Source organism: Arvicola amphibius, chromosome 4, assembly GCF_903992535.2.
Source record: "Arvicola amphibius chromosome 4, mArvAmp1.2, whole genome shotgun sequence".
Taxonomy (NCBI): domain Eukaryota; kingdom Metazoa; phylum Chordata; class Mammalia; order Rodentia; family Cricetidae; genus Arvicola; species Arvicola amphibius.
Window position 1 is genome coordinate 86874709 of NC_052050.1, and position 23888 is coordinate 86898596.

Below are 23888 nucleotides of genomic sequence, written 5' to 3' on the forward strand. Positions count from 1 at the left end.
CCAGAGAATGATCCAAGGACTCCCCCTGGGGGATGCGGCAGAGCCAACACAACGCATCATCAGAAACCAGGCCTTCACCCTGCTGGCGTATCCTACATCCTCTCTTGAGGCTGAGCTTCATGCCCTGCATGAAGGTTCTTCACTTCTGAAAAAGGTGGACACCTGCAAGAGGCCACCAGACAGAGACTCTAGAACCGCTGCAAGGGACAGCAGACAATGCAACAGAGGACATGTCTCTTCCTACATCCAGAGGACTTGGACCTTTATCACCCAGATCAAATATGCAGGGGACACTGGCTTGAGTGTGGACACTTCCCTTGCTAAACACTTCCCTACATGTGTGTGAAAAGCGGGACTCAGGCGCCCGTGTCTCAGTGTGTACAGGGGAGGGTGAGCAGCGTTCCTGCACAGGATCTCCCAGAATGCCTCACTACGCCATCATTGGAAACAGACCCAGGACGCGCTGTGCAGTGTTAACACGCGGGAGGTTAAGTGTGAGCTCTCGGGCCCTTTGATGTGTTAAATACCAAGGACTTTAACGTAATAAAACTGTAAACCTCAAATCAGGGCTAATCACACTAATTTGCTGAACTCCGAAACCAAACCGAAAACTCTCTTTTCTTCTTAAATTGAACCACAAATCCAAGTTGTTTTGATCTGCAAATCAATCTAACAAAAGATTTGAGGTGGCTTACGAGAAATACGCGCAATAAAACAAAAATCTAACTAGATAAAAACCAGGATCAGGAAAAAATATCAAAACCAGAGGGAACATTACAACATCGATATACAAGATGTATGTAGTAATTTAAGTTGAAGCAGTGAGTTCCTGAGCCCCCTGGCAGCCAGAGCAACATGGAAGACCCATTAGCTATATGGCATGTGTTATCCATAAGGAGAAATCACTTAATCATTTCTAAAGGCAAGTTAGCCAGTTTGAAACAACAACAACAAAATCTCCTCTGATGGCGTGTGTGTGGGGGGCAGGGAATTCAAATTCTCTGAATCACACTTCAAAGAATTTCACTTCAAGATCCTGTTTCAGAAAAGCTTTGGACTTCTTTATCGTTTCGTTTCTATTTTTCACCGACAATAACCTTTTTCAGAGACACCACAGAGGGTCCAGAGTTCTCTCGTTTGGGTTTCGCCTTAAACTCTTTCAAGCCATATTGCCTTTGCACACGACCTCATTGTTCCAGCGATTAAAGAAGGAAATTTGCAGGAGTGTCTCCAGGGAAAGGAGAGCTCGGGAGGTCAAGTGCAGTCCTGCCTTGCACTGTGGTTCTTAATCCCCAGAGAACCCCCCTCAAATGTTTGGATAAACTGAGGAAATTTCCTGGGGTGGAGGGAGGGGGTTCTGACATGGAACCATTTCTGCAGATGTACTAGCTTCCTGAGGGCGTGGAGGGTCGGAGCGTCCTGCTACAGCCTCTCTGAGATTGGGGTTGGGCTGGGGCAAGGCAGCCAAAGTTGTTTCTTCCTAAGTGTTTTCATGTCCTGCTGCCTGTGTTCCTGTGTTCACGGGGATGAAAGACTGAACATCCCTAACCATAGGCAAGAGCAGGTTACAGACCACACGGGTGGAACTGGGTTGCAGATCTAGAGGGCTGGGCTGTATAGACACTCAAATGCCGCGTATTTGTAAACACTTGCTTAAAATAATGCCAGCGCTTGCCTGGTGGGGAGAATCTAGCTGTTCACACTTCGCTAGATTTTCTACAGCAAATACACACAGTTTTTTAATGCCCCAAAGCCAACAACGACGCCTAAACAGCCATCCTAAAATAGCCAAAGGGCCTCGAGTTTTTCCACATTGGGAAACTTCCTTCGTGGATGATTACATTGTGGCCAAGGTTTACTCCGGGCTGTGCACTGCAGGTGCCACATCTTGCAAGAACCCCCTTTAGGAGAGACTGGAATTGGTTCGGGGACTCAGTTACAGTTTGCAAATACTGTTGAATTAAAAGAAAGTTTTAATACCCACCAAGTAATTTGTCCTCACCCATCTGTCGACTTCAGAAACAAACTGGCTTCTCTCCACATGCCTCTGCCGCTCCTCTGGTCCTCCCCACCCCCATCCCTCGGGGAAGCCCCTTTCCAAGAAAACAAGACAGGAGAAGAAAAGCCGAGAGCATGCAAGAGCTTCTCTTCCGTGGCAGTAAGTTCATGGGCGGCCTGTGTCCGCATGAGCAGGGGTGGGTGTGTGCACGCTCATGAATGTGTTTAAAGGTGTCCGTGTGCATGGATATTCATGTAGCTGATGAGTACTGATTTCTCTGGTACCAGATGCAAACGCCCTCCTCTCCATGAGCAGTAATAGTAGTACCTCAAAATGAAGAGATTAAAAAAGCCCCACAGAGGACCCAGTTAGTGTAGGCTGCAAGAACGGTCCTCAGAAGTTAAAGGTCGGACTCCCAATCCCCCAAGTGGTGGTGTTCAGTGCTGGTGGGACTGCTAGAGGAAGATTCCCAGGTCGCTGGGCATGCGCCTTTGGAGGAAGTGTGGGGAAGATGGCCCCGTACCGTCTAGGTTCCGTGAGAATCGAAACTGAGATCTGGTTGCTTTTATTCTGGATAAGAATGCTGGGAGATTGAACCAGGTTCTCAACTAGAGAAATGGGGCGTCCACAACTTCCGTGACCCCACAGAGCAGGGCAGGAGCTACCACTCCCACCTGGGAAACCAGGCAGGGGCCCAGAGTTTGTCAGGGTAACTTGGGCACTTGCGGCCCCTCGCGTTGGACTTTTCCAACATGGCGCACAGTAATGGGTCTCTGCACTGAAGCAGGAGATAATGGAGGGGCTAGATGCAAAGGCTGTGCCCCTACAATCAAACCGGGCTCTAAGTCAGCCCCCTCTTCCAGAAGAGGAAGTTTCTGTCTCATCTGAAGTCTTCTTGAAAATTTGAACCTCAAAGGTGAGGGGTTGAGTCTTAGTCCTCCTTTCTCCCAGAAATCTCTCGTTCTGGGTGGAAACTGATCTAGCTCGTTCCTCTTGGCCTTCAAGCCTAGTGGTTAGAGGAGGGAAAGGTGGGTCAGGAAAGTGAGTCTACTCAGAAGCTGACCTGTGTGTAAAGGAAGATAAATACTCCAAACCCAAGCCTAAATGCTTGCCCCAGCCCCATACCATTGGAAAAACAATTCAAGCACTTGTGACTCAAACACAAAAGATTTTTCGACTAAGAACAGAACTGGCTGACAGTGTTCACTTTAAGAAAAAATAACAGAATACAACAATAAAAATAGACCATGCGTCAGTAATAACCCAGTACACGTGTCCCTGAACGCACGTCTGTGAGTATGCTTGGAGCTTAATGAGCGCCATATACGTAGCAGGCGCTGTGCCAAGCGCTGTATCTGCAATACATTCTTTAGTCTCTAAATGTCCCAGCGAGCTAAAACCTGCTCTTGGCCTTGCTCTGTGAGAGTGAACTGCGGGGTAAGGAGGCGGAGAGAATTAACCCAAGGTCAGGCAGCCAAAGGCAGTTTTAACGTCGAAATACAAACCCACATTATCTGACTTGAAAGTCTGCTCAATTTTATTACTCACCTTCTCAGAGTTTTAGATGTACAGAAACAGTGGACAAACAGCACAGAACTCTCTCAAGCATGGAGTGCTCCCATTTGTCCCTAACCCTCGAGCCTCCACGCTTCTGCTTGGTGCATCTGACCTTTAATAGGGTCGCTTTTGTTAGCGAACCAGTGTTAACAGATTGCTACTATCCGTTCAAGCCCTTGTGTTTTACCGAATATCCCTTTTCAAACATCCCCAGGACACATGTGATCTTGTCACGGTGCGTCGTTAGGCTGTTCATGGCTATGACAATTAGGTTAACTCCTAGTCTGTGTGTAAAGGGTGCCTCTCATTTCAGTTTCTATGGCACCTATTCTCCTGATTAGCCTGGAGGAGTCTGCATCCCATCCTGCCAAAAGTAGACTCGCCAGCAGAATTCCTGAATGTCGATGACTTTTACCCCAGCCCGTCAAGGCCCAGAGGGAGGCACTCCAGGGGCTGGAGAGTGGTGGTAACTGCTCACGAACCTCCATAACCTGCTAGCCCACTTTGGGTTTGTCCCCCTAGACTGCCTATGAGGGGCTACCAAACATCACTCTCGTCACATGGCTCCAAACATTTGGATCCAGGCTCCACACTCTAGATCTGGGACTCAGTAGGCTTATGTCCACCTTCAAGGTGTCCCACTTGTCCCAGGTAACATTCACTGTCAGTTTGACCCAGGCTGGAGTTACCTGAGAAGGAAGTCTCAGTGGAAGCACCGCCTCTGTCACGTTGGTCTGTGGGCATGTCTTGGTGGTCTTGACTGTTGATTGATGAAGGAGGACACAGCCCATTTTGGGCAGCCCCAAATGGTGGCGTAAGAAAGCCAGCTAAGTGTGAGCCTGCGAGTGCACTAGCAGGTAGCATTCCTTCATGGCTGCTTCAAGTTCCTGCTTTCCCCAACGATGTAATGTAACCGATGACTTAAAATAAACCCCTTCCTCCCTGTGGCTGTTTGAATAAAAATGGCTCCCATAAACTCATATATTTGAATGCTTGGTTATCACGCGTGACATTACTAGATATATTAGAAGGTATGGCCTTGTTGGAGTCATTGGAGGTGGATTTTGGTTTTCAAAAGTCCAAGCCAGGTCCAATGGCTCTCTCTTCCTGCTACCAGTAGATCCGGATGCAGAACTCTCAACCTCTCTCTCCAGCACCATGACTGCCTGTGTACCCTGGTGCTCCCCACCGGGACATAATGGATTAAACCTCTGAAACATTAGACAAGCCCCAATTAGATGCTTTCTTTGGTAAGAGTTGCTGTGGTCATGGTATCTCTTCACAGCAATAGAGCAATGTCTAAGACACTTCCCAAAGTTGCTTTTGGTTAGAGTGTTTTATCATGAAAACAGAGATGAAATTAGAAACCCATCTCTCGAGGCTCTGTTTGAATTATCACAGATGTGTCAGGTTAGGGAGTTGGGGCTCAAGAAGGCGGGGATGAGGTCTTAAGCTAGACCAGTCCATTGCCTGATGGATTGTTTTCATTAACCGCTCACCTGTCTCTGAAAGCCTTCCTGGCAGCTATTCACCTGCGGGCTCTTCTGGAGCATTAGTTTTGACCTCATTCATGTAAAAAAAAAATGCCAGAATGCACAATTGTTGAATCACACAGTAAGACAGTAAGAGCATGTCGAATCTAGTGGGAAGTTCTTCCAGAATGTTTCATCTCTCTCCAGTTCTGCGTCCTCACCAGCTTGGACAGGATTGTCTGAGTGCACTGCACTGTCATCCTAGTGAGGGGATTCAGATCTGGAAGTCACAGCAGGCACAGCAAGATGGCTCAGCGGGTGGAGGTGTAGCCAAACCCACTGGCTTAAGTTTGATCTCCAAGACCTACGAGGTGGGAGGAGAGAATGAATAGGTTGTCCTCTGACCTTCACACCTGCACGCACACGTACACACACACACACACCAAAATGCATAAGTATATCTGAAGGTTTTAAACAAAAACAGAAGATGTAGTCGTGGCAAGAATGCTCTAAGGAGGTAGCCATTTACTCCTTTGTTCAGAAAAAAAAATCCAATTCTGTTACTACTACTCCAGTTATGACGTCATAGGCCCTACAGTGCCGTGCAAGAGTCAGGACCCTGGGGCTCTTTGCCAGACTGTGAAGTTCCTCTCTGGGCCTCAGCCTCCTGGTTTGTGAAGTGTAGTGACAAGAACTAATGGTCCCAGAGCCCTTCACTCATGACAGCTAAGGTAGATCCCCCACTGGCAGACTTGCCTGAATCAAACCCTACCAGGCTTCCATTTCCTCATCTGTGAAATGGGCTTATACCAAACAACGTTTGCTTTACCATGTTCTCCAGAGAATGAAATGAAAGATTATACGTCGTAAGTCACTAAGGACCTGTGCCAAGCACAGTCAACGCTCGTTATTCAGGGAATTATTTCTATTCTCTGACACCTGCCACTTGCCCTTCAGGGCCCTGGAGACAGGCGCTCTGGAAATAAGCTACAAAACCCCTCAGGACGGTTCAGGAGTAGGTAAAAGGAAGGAATTTAGATTTTGATGAGAGAGCGAGAACCTGAGCCTACAAGAGGAACCAGAGAGGAGGAGGGGCCAGCGGTAGTGGGGGCACCCCGGGAAGCCTCTGGGGCTGGGGTTGTGGGAGGGGGTACTGGGCCTGCATCTTGCCCTTCCAAGAGCTTGCGGTGGCTGGGGCTGTGCTGGGGGTGCCGAAAGGTGGCCGTGTGGGTAAGTCCTTCCAGCTGCGTCCAGGTAATCCCCCAACCTGGTGCAGGAGAGATGATACCCCCGGAGGGCCAGGCCTGGTCCAGTGCAGGATGCTTGCCCTGTGAAAGCGCTCAGCCGGCCTCGCGTTTCGCAGCGCTCAGGTCCAGCATGAATCATTCCTTTTTGAACGTGTCTAAATGTGTTTATAAAATAAAGCTGCGGCCCAGGGCTGCTCCGGGCGGAGAGGGAAGGTAATATGTTTTTAATTGGAGAGATTGGGGGAAGGAGGCAGCGAGCCAGGGTGAGCTCACCCCGCATGCATGTGGCTGGGCGGAGAACAACTCACATCCAGATTCCTGGACTGCAGTGGCACAGCCGCAGGACGACCGGCTCAAGCAGTGGTTCATGCGATGGGCCATTCCCGGACCTCTGGGTGCAAGCCGACCCAGGTTAGCAGGAGCATAGGCCTGGAAGCCCACAGAAAATTTAGGTCCCTAGAGCCGGGCGGGTTAGTGCACAAGGAGCGGGCAGGTCTGGAATCCACACAGCCTGTGGACCTGGGGAATCCTAGGCTTTTGCAAGGGGCTTGGTCACCACCAAGCTCCTCCCACCCGCTCGGTTTCCAGAGAGCTCGAAATCCTATACCGCGCTGAGGTGAAATTTGAAGGCTGGCTTTATTTGATTTTATCCTATTTACTTTTTCCCCTTATTTTTGGCTTTGTAGGCCAAGTAAACCAGATGTGCAGGCCCCATTTGGCCTTGCTTTATTCCCCCTTTTAGACCACGGGTGTGGGCCTTAACTTGGTCAGTTCCCAGCTATCATGGCTTAGACGAGTTAGTTCGCTTCTCAGAGTTCTAGCTTCCTCAGATAAAAAAAAAAAAAAAAAAAAAACCCGGTCGTCGAATTCCAATGCTCCTGACTGGAGAACAGTTTTCAGGTTGAGGACAAAGAGTGCCAAAAGGGGACATGTGACAGGCTCTGGCACCTGTTGCGGGCCACGTATGCATGGGACTTAACAACGAATGTGCTGTCCTTTGCTTGGTCACAGGTCGCCCTGACTCTGCAAGCTGGACGCTGTGCCCATTGTACCGAGGAAGCAGGCTCGGAGAACTGAGGATTTTATAAACCAGTTTCCCAATTCGGGGAGTTGAAATTGTCCTATGATTTGAAAAATTTATCCAGTTAAGCTGGTCAGTGGTGGTGCACACTTTTAATCCCATCAATCAGGAGACAGAGGCAGGTGGATGTCTGTGAGTTCAAGGCCAGCCTGGTCTACAGAGTGAGTTCCAGGACAGCCAAGGCTACACAGAGAAACTCTGTCTGGAAAAATCTTTTAAAAATGACTATAATTAAAATATAACTACATTGTTTCTCTCTCCTTCTCACCCCTACCACGTGTGCCCTCCCCGGTTCACAGCCTCTTCTTCTTTAACCAGGGTGCTGCGTATACATATAAACAAACAAACATATAAACAACCTGCTGATTCTATTCAGTGTTGTCTAAGTGTGCCTGTTGCTAGGAGTTTGTTCTCCATAGTGGATGATTGATCAAGGGGCTCGTCCCTGGGTAAGACCAGTAGTCCCTCTCTTAGTGGTTTTTAGTTGCTGTATCTCTTCACCTAGGGGTGGAGTCCCTCATCTTCCGAATTTGAAGACCCTTTGTCTTGGCAAGGCTTGGGGGAGGGAGCATCTATCAAGAGTAAGTGTTTCAGAGCCTTGGTAGGAAGATCCTTGAGGTTTGGGGCGTTGGCGAGAGCTCCATTAACACAAGCCTTTTGTAAAGCAAGGAAGTGGGGGCCCAGTGTGAGCAGTGCTAAATGTCCACAAAGGTAAATACTCTCCGGAGGAGTTCTACCGTTCTGTCTAGTGGCTGGTCTTGAAGGACTCAAGTCTTAAAGAAACCAAAGAGCTGTGGGCAAAGGTTTTCAAAACAGAATTAGCAGAAAATCAAACGTTCACCATAAAGGAAATAGCTTAATATATTATCTAATATCTACACTAAGAGCATTCTGTAGCATTGAAAGAATGAGCAGTAGCATGAGAAAACCCTTAAACTATAAGATCGAGGGAAGAAAGTAAAGAATAAAATTAGGTCAACGCATATACCATACCCAGAGACTTAAAGGGAAAGGCCCGTGGGGACATCATCATGTTAATTCTTGCTGTGGCAGGATTCTAACTTATTTTTTACTCCATTTTCTTCATTCTTGTGTTGCAATTTTTAGACTTTCTCCAGGGTGCATATTCCATTTTTATAACCATAAATGTATTTGCTTGCTGCATATAATGGGTCCTATCCCTTCTGGTTTGGGAAACAGATTCATATTGTCAGGGTTCACATTTACCTAAAAACAGAAGCTGGACTGTGGAGACCGCTCAGCAGCTAAAGGTGCATGCGCCAGACCCCGTGACCTGAGTTTGACCCCTGGGCTCTGCTAGGAGGAGGGAAAGAATCAACTCTTGCAAGTTGTCCTCTCACCTCTACACATGTACTGTGTCGTATGCACACTCACATGCATGTGTGTGCATGCACACAATACATAAATTAATTTTAAAAATAAAAAAATGTGATTTTTTTAAGCCGGAAAGAAATTCATGCACAATGGCTGTTTCTTGCTAACAGGATTATGGGTGATTTCTCCCCCCTACGCTTAAGTCTTTGTATTTCAATGTTATTTTTAAATTTTTGCATGGATACTTTTTAACAGTTGGCAAATAAACAGAGAAACCTTAAGATAGTTCCCTGCATTTGCTGTGGTTGGGTGGGAGTGGGGGAGTAGGGGAGTAGGGGAGCTGTCTAGGCTCTAGGTCATGCCCAGGCAACGCTCTTTCTCAGGATCATCATTCCCATCCCTTCTCCCATGATGATGGAGGCTGAAGACTTAGGAGACTTCCAAATTCTTCTCCTTCTACTTCTCCTTCATCCTCTTCCTCTTTCTTTTCCTCTTCCTCTTCTTCTTTTGTTTGTTTTTTTTTTTTTTCAAGACAGGGTTTCTCATTAGTCCTGGAACTTACTCTGTAAACCAGGCTGGCCTTGAACTCACAGAGATCTGCCTATCTCTGCCTCCTGATTAAAGGTGGGATTCAAAGTGTGTGCCACCACTGAATGACAAGTTTTAACCCAAAGAGTGCAGCATCTGAAGCCTCCTCGATTACAGAAGAAAGGCTTGGTGTAATGTTTTAAAATTTTTCCACTTGCTTACTTTAACAGAAAAACACATCTGTATCAAGGCCATTATTGAACCCGAAGGCAACTTTTCCTGACTCCCTGTCAATTCCTGTGCCCGCCTTTCCACAGAGCTGGTTGAGCTTCTGACTTGGAAGTTCATAAAATCTAGAGTCCTTGTTAAAACAGAGCCCTTTCCGTCCTGTGGATGGAGCTCCTAGAGTCCACGCTGGGCTCTAGAATAGACCATCTCTTCTTGTTTCTCTGCAGCCTCTATCTTTCCTGCCCAGGGGCTTGTAGGAATCTGCTCTGGCAGCTTCAGTAAAATCTTTCTGGACTGACAGATCTGAGGTAGCTGCAGGATGGGACTGGTCACCAAAAACACCAAAGCAAGCACCCCTGTTCCTCAACTTCTGCAAAGGAGAATGCCCTTGAAGGGTAAGTGGACTCATGACTTCATCAGTCAGGTACGACAGTAATCCAAAAGGCAGGAATGGGAGAGTTTCCAGACAGCTGAGGCCAGCGAAGGTACAATCACCATTTCTTCTCCTACATTTTGCTCTGCACATCTTTTCCTTTTCTTCTTGTGACTTTCCCCCACAATTACCCATTCTCATCAGCCTGTGCATCCCTCTATTCCATGAGCCCCTTAGGAGATCAGTGGGACTTGACCAGATTGCTGAGCCTTGAGCTATACACTGCCTATCACTTAGAAACACCTGGAGGTGAGACAGCCTTGGGGTTTGAGGACTTGACCTGTGGGGCTGACTTTACCTTCAGGAAGACAGTGTTGGGACTGAGCTGGGTTCGAGGACTCCAACTAGTATCCTGTGGAAAAACAAGCATTTGCTTGGGACCTAGGACTCCTGTCCATACGGTGTCAGAAGTCTGTTGGGAGCATAGAGTGGTCAAATCATCACCCTGTTTTGACAGTCCACTAAAGCAATGTAAACGTAAGGCCGCATTCCCTCATGCCTCATCCCTCAGTCCTCTGTCCCACGCCTCCTGACTCAGGAGTCCAAGTTCACAAAAATGAAAAACTTCCTAAAACAAGAGGACAAACAAGTGGGAATTCCTGATGTGGCCCCAAACTCTGTCAGGCCTGCTTCTCCAGACTGACCTGTACTCTTAACGAGAAAGCACAAAGACAGTTACTCCATCCAGAACATGAGAATTCCTGCTCACCATGGTTTTTAATGGTTTGGGGCAGTGGAATCACGCCACACTCTCTAGGAAGTAGACATTCTGTAGGCTTCTTTTTACTCAGGGTACTCTTTAACATGCTCGAGAGAGGAAGGGTGATATCAATCTAAAGCCATCCTACTTAATCTCATGACAACCAGCACATTTAGGTTGCTAGTGGCTAGAAGGTGAGATCCTGGAAAACCAGAGACAATGAGGCTCAGCAAGAATACAAACTTACCAGTACTCTAGTATATGACCCTGGGTGAGTGGCTTAAGCCTCAGTTTCTTCATCTATCGAATGGGGGTAGTTGTTGTCTTATGAGTATGTCTGATAGCCAACTTCACTGGCCCAATGTGCAGCAAGCACAGAGAACTCTAGAACACATGGTACACTAACCCTGCACAGCTACAGTAGCAACTCTAGCTGGTGGGGAAAGGACTCCAGCCTGTCTGCTTTCCAGGTGCTCCCGTCTCTCTGCTCTGGCTCAAAAAGAGAAGCAGCCCAGGTCAAGGCAGATGACTTGGAAGTGCAAATGAGGCCCCTCCACTCACAGGCTACAGACCTGCAGCCAGAGCCTTCTGCTCAATGCTGCCGCCTTGCTCTGAAATGCATTCCAGATGCCCAAGAGAATGGGCTATTTTTAAAAAACTGAACCGTGGAGGGAAAAAGACTTGAATATTTATCAGACCTCTTGGGAGAATAGGTTGGTTAAACTTAGAAGTGTCAGAAAAGATCAGAGAGAAAGAGATGGGTGGAGTCAATAACAGAAGAATGTGGCACCCGCTGGAGACAGCCAGTGTGCAGCAAGCAGGAGAAGGCGGTGCTGGAAGAGCCCTGTCATGTGTGCTATGTGTGTGCCCATGTGTAAGCGGAGACTGCTCATTCATTTCTGGGCCACTCAGACCCAAATAATCACATAGAAACTGTATTCATCGCAACACTGTTAGCCAATAGCTTACGCCTATTTATAGCTGGCTCTTACATCTTAAATTAACCCATTTTTATTAATTTATGTATCACCACAAGGCTGTGGCTTACCAACAAGGTTCCAGTGTTCTTCTTCTTTGGCAGATACATGGCACCTCTCTGACTCCACCTACTCTCTCTTTATATCTCTGTTCAGATTTCCTGCCTGGCTTTATTCTGCCCTGCCATAGGCCAAAGCAGCTTCTTTATTAACCAATGGTAGTAAAATATATTCACAGCATACAGAGGGGAATCCCACATCACCCATGTGCTCATGACACTTGAGAAGTTAGCCAGACCCTACTAGGTATAGGAACAAAGAATTAAAGTAGAGAATTTACAAATGAACAAATACATTTGGGCAGAAAGGGGAGAGTGTAGTCTCATTAGCAACCATTGAATAACATTGTCTTTAAACATAATATTGTTAAGACATGCCAAAATGTTAAGACATGGCACAATAGTTATGGGAGCAACCAATTACTATTTTGATTGCATATAAAGCATGATCCATGAAATGGAACCCATACTTGGCATGGTTAACAGAATCAAGAACCTGTGGCTAGATGAGCCATAGGCTCTAGGGAAGAACCCACTATTATTCTGCCAAATGGACACAGCATTAAACTGACTCCTAATAATGTTTCACTATTACCTGTAGACTAGTGCATCACTCAGCCCTCATCAGAGCAGCTTCTTATTGCAGTAAGTGGAACTTGACACAGAAACTCTCAGCTGGTCCATATGCAGAGACTAAGGACCTGAAGAGAGCTCAGTTATTCCTACAATAATAATGTCACTTAGCTCACTCCAGGGCTCAGGGTTGCCGTGGAAAGGGAGGAAGGATTGTAAGAGCCGGAGCTGGTGGATGACCTTAAGGAAACTGTATTTCCTAGACACGACAGGGCAGTTGCATGACTGGTTTCATAGTGGCCGTGATACCATGTGCAAGGCTTACACAAAGCACAAGCTAACAAAATCGCAACATGGAGGACTGGACAAGGTCCTACAACTAGCTGAGGAGTTATTGACATTTATTGGCGCTGGGAGAAGGAAAATCAGTTTTCTCTAGTGGTGTGGCCCCTGGTCAGTCAACCACATCTGAGGGCAGGACCTGCTCTTAAGAGTAGCTGGGTACCAAAAATCGGACTCATTGAGTTGAGAGAGTGAGAGAAAAAAGTGAGGGGAAGGAAGATGGAGGGAGGGGAAGAGGAGAAATAGCACAAAGTTGGATGGGTTGGAAGATAGAGGGAGATCTGGGAGGAAGTGGGGAAGGATAACTGAGTATGATCAAAATAGACTGTGTAAAACTCTTAAAGATTAATAAAATATTATGGAAATAACGAAACAATACTGCTATATGCCAAAGAAAGTGGGAGGGAATAGGCACAGCTCTGTCGGGAGGAATGTGGAGTCGTCTAAAAACAAAATAGAAGTAAGCATCAGTTATTTTTTTAAAGGTATGTTTTATGGTTGGGGAAACTGAATGAAACAAAAGTAACTGTACAAAAGCGGACGCCCAGTGGGCAGAAAAACAAAACAGGAAGTTGTCATAGAAAATAAAGGCATCGCACGCACTGATTGTGTCCCACCTTGGACAAGAAATTTCACCTCTCTGAACCTGAGTTTTTCTTAAGGCATCACACGGAAAGCACTGCACAGGGAGGCGAGGCCAATCCCTTCGGGCAAGAGTAAGACCACTACCATCACTTTTGAGCCAAACTTGAAGCAAGTTTTAATTAAGTACTGGCCAGGACGATGGACTCTGGTCTGGTCCACTCCAGAAAATGGAAACCAAGGCATGTTTTGCAGAAACTTATAAAGGCAAACCCATAAACCTGTGCATTTCCCACCAGGTCCAATCAGGGGCAAACATACATCCTGAGGTATTTCCCACCAGGTCCAATCAGGGGCAAGCATACATCCTGACGCATTCCGGCCTACACACCTCTCACCTATGGCTTGTTAGCTTATGTAAACAGTAGCCTCCAGCATTTCAGGAAGTAGTTGCCCTCCCAGAGACTTACAGGATCCAGCCATTTTTGTTTTATAGAACTCTTAAGCACAGTAATTAAAACTTAAGTCACAACTTGAGTTCTCATGGTGTCTTCGAGAGAGAGGTCAGCATATTCCTTTCCTGTCCTTCCTAGACTCTTGTCCTGCCCTCTTCCATACCAATACATCCATATCAGTGAGTCCCATCTATAGAAGGTGAACGAAAGTCAGAGGTAAAGTGCATCCAGAAACAACCTTACAAGGCTTGTGGTACAGAACCCAACCACTCTCCTCGCATGCTGGCTGAGGGGTTGGTGGGGAGGGGGTATCAGGGTTGTGAAGCAGAGAGAACCCAAGTGGGTGCAGCTACCAGGCTATTTGGCCAGGGGCCCCTTTAAACAGAAACGTCTGTTAGGTTCATCTAGTGTGCTTTGGAGGTTAGCTGTTGCAGCAGCTCGCAATGCCTGCCCTAACTAATACAGTGTTCTAATAACAACTGTTCAATTGGACCAACAAATTGCATTTGTGGCCAGCTAATTTTGGGGGGTTATTAAATGCAGTGCCTGGTGGAGCCCCTAGTGAGTGACAGTGGAGTTTCTTAATCTAGTCACTAATCAAAAGTGTACACTGCAAGATTCCCAGAGAAGTGGCTGATTAAAATAAAAAGTCCTATTTGCTGAATTAAGGTTTTGTTTTAAATTGTTGACTCTGGGTCTTGCATGTTCCGAGGTTAGGATAGGCTGGGGTGTTTTGACTAGACTAGAGCTCAAGAAAAAAAATCCAAAGGATTTGCTAAAATCAAAGTATAAAGGAACAATGTGGAAGTGATCAAATTGTCTGTATCAGCTGGTAGGAGTCTGGCCCATGGCCAGGAAATGTCAGCCCTGCTGGGGATGTGGACCTCAGGTGACTTCCAGAAGCAGGACTCAGACAGCTACTTCATGGCACAGTTAATTCCTCTGACAAGGCAAAATGACACACAGGGCAGTGCTTTCTACATAGAGAAGGTCAGAAGTAGCCAGAATGCCTGTGGCAGAGGCTGCTGGCTCCCCACCCAAGTCCTTACGGATGCCCCCTTAGAAAACAGTGACCTTAGGCTGGGGGTGGGGCTCAGTGGTGAGCAGCGCCTAAGGAGGGCAAGGCCTGGATTCCTCCTGAGCGCTCCACAGACAGAGCAACCACCAATAACGAGGAGGAAGCCATCACAGAACACCGCCCCGAGGTCGCTCTGGATAGTCCGTGGTCTTCCATTCTCAAGCTAGGATTTGAGCAACAATCCGTTTCTCCTCAACAAGATGTCAGCCAACGTTTGCTAGAGCCCCTTTGGCAAAGCTGAAGTTATGGAGCAGTAGAGTGGGGCTCTTCTTCCTGAACCCACTCTCCTCCTTTGCTGAGGACCGTAGATGGTGCAGCCATGTCAGCAGCACGAGAGGAAGTTCAGGAGACTCACAGAGACACTGGTCCAGCCACTGAGCAAGCATGGAAGGTGGCTATGTGGAGTAATTGTCTCTACTCTTCACTTGCATTTAGGTGTTATACTGTAGTTTTTTTCCTTGGTGCTTTAACTGTGGTAGAAAATTCTTTAGAGACTGTTAACTGATATATATTGAATTATGTAAACATGGAACAGCTCTGGTGTGGCATGAAGGCTAAAGCTTGGTTGGCTTTCCCATGAGGACTAATGGTGGGGAGGATGCTTTGGGAATGAGCTGACCTCTGACCTTCTGAGGTTTGGTAGAGCACAGTGAGAGGGCATGGTTGAGCCAGAGCCTTCTGGGAAGGACCAAGGCATGCTGGGATAGGAGGATCCAGCAGGATGTCGCTGTAAGATATGCACTAGGAAGTCTCAGGAGCTGAGGGACCACTGAGGTGTCCAGCTAGGGGCTGTCTGTTAAGCTAGGTAGAAAGTGGGGACATCAGGGCTCCCCATAAAGTAAGCCATAAAGGAGAGTCAGGATTTGTGTGAAGGCACCAATGATTTGTGCCCAACTACAGTCATAGAACCCTGGAAAGGCCATGAGAGACGTACATTGCAGGGCTCTTGGCCTTTGGGACCCTTCAGCTGTCCCTGTGTAAACCCCACTCCGGTGGAGATAGATTACAGAGGAGCTAATGAATAGATGGTCGAGCCTCCCCTAGATGGCCCAGTGAAGTGGGTCTGGATACGGTAAGTTCTAGCCTCAAACTGCTCCCCCAGGTAGTCCGCTTAGGCTCTGCCAGTAAGAGGCACCAGTGGCAGATCAGAAAGTAGAGGAGAGCCAACGTTTTGTCAAGGGAAATAACTTAAAATGGGTGTGAAAATGGGACCAGGAAGCTGTTCCTCAGATCTCAGACACCCTAGGACTGGACCTTTAAGCTTGGCTGTCCATGAAACCCTTCTGGCTTCAGTTGACCTTGAAGGGTGACCAGCCTTTGCTTACCTCTGCACAGTAGACCCCTTTGGGTGGGGCCCCCCACTATAGCCACCCGACCCTTACAGAGCAGCTCGGCTTCTGCCAGCACCCACCATCACCCAAGTGTGACGCCATCACAGTTCCCCTTGGGTTCAGAGCTACACACGCTGCAGCCATTTTGCAAGCCTAGGGCACGGCTTCAAGACTGCTTCCGACCATGAAATCCCAATTGGTCCCAAATAAGTGTAAGGTTTCTTTGTTCCTGACTAGGTTGACTTTGTTCTAGGTCAACAATCTCCCTCCCCCATTTCCTGAGGACTAGAGCCCCTACCTGAATCTCAGCTCTCAAGATGCCTGACCGCAGTTCCCCCAGCTTGCAGAATCCAGTAAGCTGCTTCTTCCTCCCTTTCCCATTGTAGATCCTGGACACTTCCTGTAGGCACTTGTCTGTGTCACCACCCTGGCCTCTGTTGACCCATCTGTCCTATTAATATCCATTTAATCTGCCTACTGTACCAAGGGCCTTCTGTGAGGAATTGCTGGCCTGGCATATGCTTTACCACTGCACTGTGGCTGGCATATCCCTCCCTCTACTCAAGGGCCAACCTGAAGAACTTTCTAGAGAGCTCTGAACTCAGGAGAGTAAAGACGTTTTAGAGTGGATGAGCAATTGTGGTTTCAATATTAGACATTATTGAGTAATAACTGAAAATATTATATTCTAGGCCCGAAAGGAACTGGGAAACCCAAGATATCCCTAAGAGACAGGAGAGAGAAGGAACAGAGGATGGGGGAAGGAAACGAACAGGAGAATGGTGGAGGTCTGCCTTGATTCTGAGCTGGAAAAAGCCTCTGTCCGAGTCCCAGTGAAGCTGGGCCCTGGAGGTCCCACCAGGTCCGCTCAGCAGGCTTGCCGTTGGTCTGTCTCAGGTGTTGCCTTTCTTCTCAGGTCTCCTCAACAGAAGGATGGGGACATTTGGAGCATGTGTTCATTTGTTGGGAGCACAGGGCCATCCCCCACAACCTATTGTCATGTTGGGTCAGATGGGACTTTCTTGGAGGTCTTTTAGCAGTGTTGGCTTCTGCAATCCAGCAGCACCCTCCAGTCACATGACCTCCAGTCCTGCTATCCAGATGCTATCAAATGTCCTGCAGGCAGCAAACTTGCCAGAGAAACACTGCTCCAACTGGGACACTTTACATTAAAAATAAATCTACGGCTAGTGAGCCGGCTCAGTGGAGAAAGCCAAATCCTGACAAACTGAGTCTGATTCCAGGAACCCACCTGGCAGAGGAGAGAGGCATCTCTGGCTCTCCTCTGACCTCCACATGCAGGCCATGGTACATACACTCGCTCTTTCTCACACACACACCATTCATAAATGCCAAAAAAAAATTAAGTGACATTTCCAGCTTTTCTTGGGAAAAAAACCCTCCAGATGTGTGAAGGCCGCATCAATGTCCCTATCTGAGGTAATGACCAGCTGTCTCTATGACGTGGCATACTGTCTATTTCTGCAGAACAAAAAGACCTAAAAACTCCTTGGCTTGGAGCATCCTTCATTGTTCTGCCTTCAGCTCTGTCAGAGCTCAGCGGGATTTTCTGACTCCACAATACAACAGTCAAGGTATCTGCCGTGTTGTGGTCATTGTGGGGGCGAACAGGAAGCGAGGCCCCAGCTCAGGCAAGGCTTCCTGTCAGAATTCAGTTCCCTGTGGGGGGATTGCCCAGAGGGCCTCAGCTGATCAGACAGCTGGCCAGGACCACCCACACAGCTCCTCATCTGGGGAGGGGGCTCTCTCCTCTGGTCAGGTGACAAGACGGCAGCTTATTTCCTGAGAGAGAGCAAGGGGAACCAGAGGGCGGTGGAAGCAGCCAGAGTCCTTCCTTTATTGCTAATCTTGGAAGTGACCTTGGCCCCTGCTCAATCACAGGATTCTAAAGTGGATGCCGTGAGGTGGGGGCTGCCAGGAGCTTCTGCAGACGCTGGTGCCGGGCTGCAAAAAGCGCTCTGCACTGGACAGCCTAGAAAGGCAGAGGTTGCAGAGGTTTCGAGACTTCAGTCAAGGCTTCCACCAGGCCTGTCTCTCCCTGTAGGCTCTAGGGAGGAGTGTCCCCAGGTTCTCCAGCTTCTGGTGGCCATCAGCAGTCCTTGGCATGCCTTGGCCAGAAGATCCAGCTGCTATCTCAGCCTTAGTGGCCGTTCCCCTGTTCATTTTATGACACACTTAATCTAGTATGGATTTGTCTTTACTTGGTCTCTTCCCCCAAGACCTTATTTGCAGAGACGGGGTCTTTTTCACAGGTACTGGGGACTAAAATCCAGTGACTTGTTTTAGGGAACACAGCAGAGCCTGCAGCACAGGTGGTGGCTGTGTAGCGGGACTGACATGTATTGCTGTGGTGTCCGCACTGCACGATGCCCCGTTAACAGGGACTCCTGTGTGACCTCGGGGGCTCGTCCAGGGAGGACTGTCCTTTGTCCTCCATGCTAAGCTTGATCACAGTGCTCGGTGTCCTGCCTGACCCAAGCCCTGCTCCCGTTTTTGTCAGTGTGTGCGGTGGTCCATGTCTTGAAAAATAAGGAAAGACTGGGTAAAGTCACAAATGGGAGGAGATAGATGCGTGGCGTGGCATCCTGGGATGTATCCTTCAACAAAGTCCACACACAGTCTACGTGGTTTCATTCACCACACCTTGCTCTGTAAGACATTCATCCTTCTGGGACGCAGCTGGCTAGAGGGGCCATGGAAGTTCAAAATTATTTCAAAATACAGACCTAAATATGGAACCTGCTCCTCAATGGGGTTGCTAATTTGGTAAGTAAGTGGGGTGTGTGTCTGGGAGCTGGATTATGGGGAAATAAGGCCCTAATGAAGACCCCATGGGCAGAAGCAGCTGTTTGCATTCAATTTGGGCAGCCGTGGCTCCTCATTTACAAACTAGGGCAAAACCTAGAAGTTAGGAGTCCTTGACAACACTTCAGGTCTTGCTAGGGTGCCTGGAAACCGCAGGCCAGAGGGCTGAGGTGGTTTCTGATGGCTGCAGAGGTTTCTGGTCTCTGTATTTGCCCATGTCCTTGGCTCCCACAGTGTGAGGTTAGTGTGTGGATTGATGCGTACGCTCACTGGACACACGCACCACTGAGGTACCTAGAGCCGTTGTCTGACACAGGAGACATGTGACAACAGAGACCCTCTCAGCTCCTCTCTCCTTGTCACCTGTCTGTCCTCTCCCCAGTCTCATGCTGTGTCTAGGGACACAGTGTCTCCTTCTTTGCCTTCATGGTAGTTCAGGCACATAGATCCCTCTGACCAGCTCTGTTCATGCTTGAGAACAATGCCTGTCTTAGCGGGGAACGCCTTCTGCACATCTCACCTGGACGTGAAGCTCCGCTGTCTCTCTCTTCCTGGGCCCATTGTAGGCATGTCTTTGGTCCACTGTCTAGATATCCTCTTTGGTCAGAATCATCTGGGAGAAGCTGGCATTGTAATTATTGGCTCACAGCAGAGCACTGGCGTCTCAAAGTGACTAGGTTAAAATTATACAGCAAAGTCTATTTCCCCTTAGTCCTAGGACAATGTCAGCCATTCTCATTTGCATCCTAATGGCTCTGGAAGAGAAAAGGGCAAAATGTCAAATCAGAGCTAGCCCTGGGAACTGAAGATGGGAGGATGCCAAGTGTGTGATTGTCTCATTACATGGGTGCCAAACACACGGAACTGAGAACAGCTGGGTCAAAAGACCAGTTAGGATATCTTTGCAGACGCAAAGGACTTAAGACAGCTCCTTGGTACATGTTGGCTAAAATAGCCCTAAAAGGTAAGTAGTTCCTGTCATTTTACAGATTGAGAAACTGAGGGTCATGGGATGAAACGCCCACCTCAGGGTCACATCGAGAGCCACTGAGAGGCCAGGCCTGGATCCTGGGGCTCCACCCCTAGCTCCGTGAAGCTCCTTGGTTCCTGGAGACATCCAGATGGAATCAAATGACTGTCCAGGGAGATTGTGTCCATAGGATGCTGGGACCATGCACTTGCTCTCCCTGGGAGATGTCATTGCCCCTGGCACTTTGCTCTTCCCCTGAAAGCAGGCCTTGTTCCACAATGTTAGAGATAGTTAGGACCAAACCCCGGGAGTCAGCCAGGCTCCAAGTGAGGAGGGACGGCAGATCTGGAGCTGACTGACCTTGACTGAGAGGGAACAGAGGCCTTGCTTTCTTCTGCAGGGGCCACAGAGTGGTCACAGCCACAGCCTGCCTTCCTGGGAACTTCCTACACGGGCCTCAGCTCATGTCCTGGGGCAAGATGGGAGAGATGGAGTGTTTCTGGGCATCATCCTCCTTTTTGGCTGGTACAGGGACTCTCCTCCCTTCTCTGCAAAAACATCCCAAGTCTCCACCATACCCACTCATCAGAGACTTACCCCACACTGATGGATGCTGTCAACCCATTCATTCACAGCCACAGCACACAGCAGCACATCTTATCTTGCATGCGAAACACACCAGTGATTAGTAGCTCCAGTGACTAAGCCAGGGAGGACCAGAGCACTGTGGCCCAGTCTCTCTCCGTCACTTCTCTGTTCCTCCTCTGCCTCTCCCCATCTGCATCCCTTTCTCTTCTCCGTTGTCTTGACTTTGCTCCTCAAACCAGTGCAAATGCAGTGGGAAGCATGGCCTGAGGTCCAGCCCCACAGCCTTGCAATTCCTCAGCCCTGCAGCCCTGCAGCCCTGCAGCCAGGACACAAGAAAACAGAGAGCTCTCCTTATCATCACCAATACCAAGCCTGTGGCTGGGCCAGTGGGACCATAAGGGTCAGTCTCCACCAGCCCTGCGAGGTAGGCTCAGGCACTGGATGTGCTGAGCACACCAAGAAGGAAGAGTCCAGGTGTTCCATGGTGACTGGGAGCCAGTCAAGAGCCCCCTCCCACTTTGCTCCATCTCTGGCACACCCTCCTCAGTGAACAGTATTCTTTCCTGGTCTTCTCCAGACCCTCACCTGGGAATCTGTGTATGAGAGCAGGCACACTTCCATCTGTTTCTTCCAAGATGGTGGTCTCTTAACATAAGGAGATTCACTAAATTACTCTAGCAATGACTAGACCCGACATTTATTGGGCCTTTTCCAGGTGTCTGGTAGTGTGAAGTATGCTGCTTGTATGATAGTCAAGTCGCTCCTACAGACCTGCAGGTGAGGTGGGCCGAAGCTCTCATTGTCTCCAACTTACAGAGAAGGTAACTGAGGTGCTGGGCATTGGAGTGTGTGAACATGGACGGGGGAGTTCAAAAGCAGGACGCGGGACAGCTGCAGGCCTGGGTGCAGTCTCCCATGCCCTGGGAGGTGACAGTAAGCAGGTTCCCTCTGGGCAGGGTAACATAGAGGGGTGATCCCCCACGGGACAGTTGAGAGGAGCAAGCCTTCAGCCTGCATCAAGAGTTTTCAAGACACTTACTGTTTGTGACACAGGCCTAAGAAGCAATACCACATGACCCTGTGTTTTCATAATACATTTTGGAGATAAGAGAGCAGACTGGGCATCTTGCCATAGAGACACGCAGCTGGGAAGGCAGGCCACCGGGGGCTATGATTCAAGTCTGCCCAGCTAACCCTATATAACACCCTTCTCCTCGGAGCAAAGAGTCCCAGATCTGAGTCTGAGGCAAGGGTATGAACGTGTCAAGGATCTTTGGGAAGGTGACAGTCGTCTGCCTGCATTCAGTGCCCACTCCCATATGGGGAACAGCCATGGCCTGGGGACAGGTGGGGGAGAGCTTTTAAGCTTTTCCCAGATCACGTTTGTGTCTAGAAACAGCTGCCGCCCTTGAAAGCGACCTGCTGTTTGTGTGTGACCTGTCCCCACCCTGGACGGTGCACGACCTCGCTTGTGATTTTCACAGGACCCAATCACTTCTCTGAGGTCTCATCCTCCCTGCTGCTGGAGGATAGACACTCCCTTCATGGCAAGAGGAGGAACCTTGTACATCCTCTCTAGTGACCCTTAACAGGGGCATCCAGGACTAGGAGACTCAGAGAGGCAGTGGGGAGGACTGTCCACAGCTAGTCACAGCATGGGGCAGAGCCAAGATGCGTCCCATTGTCTTCAAAGCTCACAGCTCTAATGTCAGCTTGATGGTGCGTCTCAGTCGGAGTCCGGACAACAGAGATACAGCCATATCCACCTATACAGCTCAAAGGAAGCAGCAAAGTTGTGTAGAGGAGAAAATTGCTGTGGGATGTGATAAACGAAGGGCAGAAGTGTGCACCGGGTCCCGAGTTTCACAGAGGAGGGATGTGCCCACCTGGAGGACGCATTCTTTGCAATTCTTTTTCAATTTTCTAAAATTAATTAATTAGTTAATTTTGCATGCCAACCACAGCTTCCCCTCCCTTCTCTCCTCCCATTCCCTCCCCCACCTCTCTTCTACCGCGCCCGCTTTCTTTGCTACTCTTAATGGCAAGTGACCGGTATGACTTGAATTGGTTTAAGGGGGAAGGGATTAATTGGTTCCTCTTCCTGAAAAGCTCTTAGACCCTGCTTCAGACATGGCTTGATCCGGGAACAAAATGTACTCAGGGTCAAGCAGCACCATTAGCCACGTGGACATTACTTTTTAAAAGGCCTCACTTCTGGAGGGCAGGCTACCCAGCAGACACTCGGGCAACACTCTACATGGACACGGTGAACAGCTCCTGAAAGAAGAAATCCTATTTACTTTTAATCTCAAATCCAAGAACTAAGAAAGTCCTTGGATTTGTTTGGGCCACAGGCCCCTCCTTCAGTCAAACATGATGATTCTCCAGAGATAGGTGTCCTGATTGACGGGGGTTAGGTCATTTACTACCACCCCCTGACATTGAAGGAGGCCAGTCTGTGGTCCCTAGGGAAGATGGGAAGAGGCTGTCTGGGCGTCCTGTAAAGGAAGAAGGCCCAGGATGCTGGGCCTGCACGATGACAACACAAGCAGGCAGCGCTGGAGCTGTGGCGAGCAGGGTGCACACCAGAACAGTATGTGCCCTGGCATGGATGTGTGAACTAATAGTTTGGCCTAGCTGGAGGCCAGAGCATGAGTGGGAAGAGTGTGAAACTCGGCTGCCGCGGGAGAAGCAGGGCCGCAGGCCTTCTGGGAGCTCAGAGCAAGAATTCCAGGGAGGTAGAAAGAAGAGCGGAGGGCAAAGGCTCTGAGTTGGACTCAGGCTTTGCAGACTTGGAGAACAGTCCCCCCCCACACCTCTCTTTCTTCCTGGCTTCTCCATCTGTGACGTGGGGAGTAAGTGCTATGGGTGGGACTGGGCCTCCCATCCCAAGGGCAGAAACACTGCTGTTGGTGGGGGAGGAACGCAGAACTCAGGAGATAAATTTCCAGGGCACTTGGTGAAGAATAGGAAGTGGGTGAGGAAAGAGTCCGGGCTGAAAATAGACAGGAGGATGAAAATCTGCCCTTGACCTTGTATCCATTCATTTTTAACTTTTGAACAAACAAATATTCTTTGTTAAAAAGAAAGTCCAGCCAATTACCCTAGAATTTTTCTCCTCAAATTCCTCAAAAAACAATTCCAAGACCATTTGACTCTCAGTTTGGAAATCTTTGTGGTTTTTTTTTTTCTCATTTACCCTGAACATGTCAAGCTGACCATACTGTGAATATCCTTCCTGTAGAACCTTCTCTGAGCCCCACTTCTTCTCCCTAGGGCTACACACTTTCCTGGGCCTCTGTTGTCTGTACAGTGGGAATAGACTGACAAGTGGCAAGGGTCATGTCCGTGAGTCTAAACCAAGGATTCCTCACCAAAAACAAAAGATGAGAAGGAAGAGGAGGAGGAGAAGACAGTAGCCAGTAGCAGCCAACGCCAGGGACAAAAAGAAGTCAGTCTGTGTAACTGCTTACCAAGAGTTATTTGATGTCCGTGAGCAAACAACGGGGCTCGGACGCTGTGTTCGA